Source organism: Adiantum capillus-veneris, chromosome 1 (genome assembly GCF_014529385.1).
Source record: "Adiantum capillus-veneris isolate H3 chromosome 1, ASM1452938v2, whole genome shotgun sequence".
NCBI lineage: Eukaryota > Viridiplantae > Streptophyta > Polypodiopsida > Polypodiales > Pteridaceae > Adiantum > Adiantum capillus-veneris.
The window spans coordinates 159,349,646-159,355,267 of NC_140931.1; positions in this window are offsets into that span (position 1 = coordinate 159,349,646).

The window sequence follows — 5,622 nt, forward strand, 5'->3', positions numbered from 1 at the left end:
CAACTCAAGTGGGTGATAACATTCAATTTCTCTCATATGGATCCCTTAGCCCCGAAGCACCATTGCTTACCAGTCCAACTTTCCAATCAAAGTCATCAGACTAAATTTGAACTCCACCTTCTAGGGTCAACTGGTGGGAGTTCTCTAGCTCACCCTTGGTTCAAGATCACTGTGCTTTTTTTTTCTTTGTTATGGCCAAGCACAACCGTCAGATCGTTTCTCTAAGATGAGTGTATTTAATAGCTACACAAAGTCCTCGTTCCCAAGTTTGATCCCCACTCCGTAGATCGGGATCCTTTTCCCCATATCTTAACTTAATGGACAACATAAAATTGGGTTCAACTTTCTGGCCAACAAATTAACCCTCACCCACCCACCAAACCATTTGATAAATGCACCTTCGCAACGTAGTACTATGATACTAGAAAACAGTATTCCAATCATGTCAAACCAAGAATACATTTCAAGCATTTGAAAGCGGCATGTAAACTGTTGCATACCCTTTCGAGTGTGCATTTATCAGTTCATTCCCACTTTTTTCCTTTTTAGAATATTTTACTTCCATTTATCTTTAGTATTAGTAAAATTATGTAGTTATCTTTCAAGCAATCAAGTATACTCCTCCAGGCATATCCCTATCCTCGTCCCAGAACTTGGGTATCATGTCTCCTCCGCCACGTATGGAGACGGTGCCTCTACACAATTTTCCAGTTCTTATTTTTCTTTATCTTGTGTGGAAAATGCTTATAAAAATAGTATACTCTAGATTCCTTTTAAATCAATAATTCGAGAAGCAGACCAAAGGTACGGTTGATGAGGACAATTGCGGAATAGCCCACTTAGGTTCGTAACCTTTCCAAAGTTCCATTTACTAAAAATTTAAAAGAGTTCCTTAATTAAATCACATACTCCTCCCTTATCATGATCCCTTCATGGATCCATTTTTTCTTCCTCCCTTTCCTATCGGCATCAGGCCTACCCCGATTAGGTTGATTTCCATATTCATCCACGGGTCCCTATCACACCCGACCGAGACTCAACCGACCGAGACTCACTCCCATTCAATCCCATTTCTAGGGTAGTGAATGATCCCAAGCTCAAAACATAGACCAACGGTTATCAATCCTAGCCCAAAAGGACCATCTCCTATGGTATTCCACAGGTAAACACCTATGCTAGATTTTTCCAAGCATGTAAGACAAAGTTCACACTTAAATCTTCTATGTTATGCTAGGGCTATCCACGTCAAATCTTCTTGATAAAGTTTTAATCCTAGTTTAAATTTAGATTAAGTTCCTTGAGTTATAATCTCTTGGTTTCTAGTTCATTTTAATCTTCAATCAAACAAGACCTTAATAAATACAACAAGTCTCTTGGGATTTTAAGGTTTGTCTTGACATAAATTTCAAGTTAACACCGACTTTGACGAATTTCATTTTGGTCCCTTTACATCATTTTCCATCCATGGGGCATCTCTATGGAAGCGATGGGAGATTTATGTTCAAGCAACACGTTCATGATATCCATGAAGCTATCCCCTTACTACCCCCTTCAAATTTGCAAAATAAACTTGAAAGTAGACAAACTTCAAATGAGCAATGCAAATTCTTTCTACCATGCTTATCTTTGGTGTGATCTATGCGTGATAAACACAAAACTTCAGAATGTACCAACTTGCAATCTTAAGACAAATAATCAAGAAACTTCCTTTGAGTGCTTATGCAAGAGTGAAACCCTTCCATGCATGGTAGTGTAATCGTAAAAGAATGTGAAGTTCCTAAGAGTGGACATGCTAGTGTGGTGAAAAATGGTTCATGCAATAGTGTATGAATGATTAACAAATTCTTCTATAAGAAGGGATTTAGACATACCTTTGCTATAAGAGGATTAATTATGTAGCTATAAGAGGCTTATGGTTTGGTGACTTTTCAAATGATGAAAGGGGGGGGGCAGGGAGGTACTTTAATTGGAAGCAAAATTCCCACTTCCAAGGAAAAACTCATTTAAATTAAGATAGGGCTACCCTTCAAAACTTAATTCTCCTTGAGAGAATTAGTATTAACTTTATTGGTATCACTAAACAAATCTTACACACATGCTCTTCTTGTCTTTGAAAGAAGAAAAATCATATTTATTAAAGTTAAAGAAAAACTTGTGAATATTTCAAAGAGCATTCTTTTTAGAGTAAATTATAATGCCACTTTGAATAGAATGGTTGATTCCAAAAAAATTCAAAACTTAATTGTCCGTAATTATGTGGCAATTATCTCATGCATCTTAAAAATTAGAGAAAGATATTTTTGGCGGGGTTTAAGGGTACGCATAGATATTAATCATCATCCAACATGCATGCTATTTTAGTATGATCTCCAGTCACCTATGGCTAAAGAGAGTGCTTTCTACTCTCTCTATGCCATATTAGTCTAGTAATCTAGAGAACGGAACTGGAAATATAAGTATGATCTCAGTCACCTATGGTTAAAGAGAGTGCTTTCTACTCTCTCTATGCTATATTAGTCTAGTAATCTAGAGAACCGAACTTGAAATATAAGTATGAGCTCCACTCACCTATGGTTAAAGAGAGTGCTTTCTACTCTCTCTATGTCATATTAGTCTAGTAATCTAGAGAACTTGAAATAACCTCGGGGTTAGTTGTTAGCAACATGGTTAGTTATGATTAGTAATGAACCATAATTAGAGGGAAACAACAAAATTAAGTAGTTATTTCTTCTTTCCAAGCAAAAAGCTTGTTTATGGAAAAATGAGAGCTTAAGCATAAATTTATGTAAGCATGAAAGTAAATCACTTTCAAGCAAGTACAAGATCATAAAAAGAACAAGAAAACTTTACCTTAGTGTGTGTATGGTCTAGTCTTCTCCTTGTTTTGGATATAGTCGGCTCTTCACTTTGCTTGAAAACCACCAATTTGGCTACTTGGAAGAGGCAAAAGGAATTCAAGCTATGGAAATCTTGAGAATTAGAGGAGAGGGAGAGTGTAGTGTGAAGAAGAAGATCAAGTTTTGACAAGCTTGATTTGAGATACTTTTGCTATTATAGAGAATCTCTTAACGAAGATTTCATAAGAATTTTCAAAACGAGGGACAAATCATATAACATTGTGTCACAAATATATGCTTTCAAACAAAAGGACAACAAGAAGGTAAAAGATGCTTCCCTATGGTTTAAAAAATATCGTGAGAGATCACCATTACGAGAGGTACCACAACAAGACCGATTTTCATTTCTTTTCATTGAAGGTCTTAAAAAAAATGTTGGAATTAGGGTTGTTGGGATGCACACACAACTTAGAGAAGATGAAGAAGCTCAAGGCACACAACAAAGAGTGTATAGCATAGTGTGCAAAAAAAAGAATTAGCCCTAGAATTATAGGCGTATATACAATGCACAGGGAGAAAAACCTTCTAGTGCAAAAAAAAGTGCCTCGACAATCCTAAGTGTGTTCACACACATCATACATGGTAAAACATTCCCCATGGGAATGATGCTGTGAAGGAGAGTTGGCACATAGTTTATAGGAAAGTTCCATGTCTCAAGGACATGATCAATCCACAAAGGGAAGCAAGCCCAAGTCTTTGCGGAAAGCTTCAAACTTCTCATGAGGCAATGCCTTTGTGAACAAATCTGCAAGGTTGTCATGTGAACACATAAGCCAAGCTGAGCTCTCTTGCTGAGAGTGTCTCTAACATAGTGATAATTCACATCAATGTGCTTTGTGCGAGTATGAAAATTTGGGTTTCTCACAACTACCAATGTGCTTTGACTATCAATGTAGATGATGATGGTACTGTCATGTCCACCAACACTCAAATCAGCAACAAGGCATGTGAGCTATACACACTCAGCCTTAGCTATGAACACTACATGTACTCATATTCACAATTGGAAGTGGCCGTAGCTATGAAGACTACCTGTAGTGAGATTCACAACTGGAAGTGGCCATAGTAGTTTGCTTCTTGGTTAACCATGATAAGCATGAATTGTTAAGTATGAAACAAAAACCACTTGTGGACACTTGTGTGTCATAACAACCAGCCCAATCTGAGTTCAAAAAAGAACCCAAATCTGGTGACAGTGATCCTCCCTTGGTATAAAACAACCCAATGTGTGAAGTGCCACTCAATTAGTGAAAGATCCTTTTAATAGCCTACCAATTCTTAGACATATGCTAACCTGTGAGATTGCAAAGTGAATCTCCAACGTTGAATTGTATACATAAATAAGGGATCTAGCTGATAAAGAGTGGCATCAACAATATCTTCAACATCATGAAGGATCAAATTCCAACCTATTACTATTAGAGTAGCAATAGGTTTGCAGTCCTCAAGTCCAAACTTAAATGGTAATTTTTTCATGTATCTTGCTTGACACAAAGCAATCCATCCATCACACTTCTTAAACTGTATGCCCAAGTAATGATACAAAAGCCCCAAGTCTTTCATGTTGAAAGCAAAATTCAATTCATCCTTGAATCTAGCTATGTGTGTCTCATTTGGAACGATAATAAGCAAATCATCTTCATATAAAACAACAATGAGAAATACATCTCCCTTACGTTTGAAATACAAAGCGCTTTCTATTGGACTAGTACAAAAGCCTTGTTTAACCAAATTAGTGTCATCTTTCTCATACCAAGCGTAAGGAAACTTCTTCAACCCATTTAAAGATTCCTTACATTTTCACACTTTAGTTTCTTGTCCTTTCTTGAAAAAACTATGAGGTTGTGTTACACATACTTCCTCAAATATATCACCATTCAAGGAGTAGTAACCATGTTTGATTGATGTACATTCCATCCAAAATGAGCTACCAACACACATAGAAATCAAACAACAATCATATAACAAGTGAGGGCAAAAGTCTCTTCATAGTCAATGCCATTCTATTGTACATAACCTTTTGCAACAAGTATAGCCTTGTAGTGATCAATCTCACCATTCGGCTTACATTTTAACTTGTGAAATTACTTCATACCAATGGCCTTTTTTCCAAGAGGAAAATCACATAACATCCATGTTTCATTCTTTTTAAGTGCATCATATTCTAATTGCATGGCAGCCATCCAATCTTTTGATTCTACGCTTCATCAAAAGAAAGATTTCTCCTCATCACATAAACTAGAAATAGCCAACGCATAACAATCAACCGTCCATGCATGGCGAGAGCCTGAATGAGTACATTTAGACATAGGTGCATGTATTTACTATCATGAAAAGTATGCACTAGCCATTTTGGCATAACTTTAGCCTCTATATTCTCAGCCCTTTTGACATCAAGTACATCTAGATCAGTAAAAGGCTGATCCATAACATTTTCAAAAATCCCCATAGGCTATACATTTGACTCTCATTGGAATTCAAGTTTCCACCAATAAAATGAGGCAACACAGTGTCGTAAATGATCAGTGACCTGTCATTACTTTCTCTGGTATATGATAATAAAGGATGAACATAATCTTCCATAAATACAACACCTTGTGAAACCAAGATATGTTTTGTTTGTGGATGGTATAACTTGTAACCTTTTCTTTCCGGACTGTAACAAAAAAATGGCAATTGACAGTCTTATCATCCAGTTTTCTCTCCTATGTTTGTGGCACCAAAT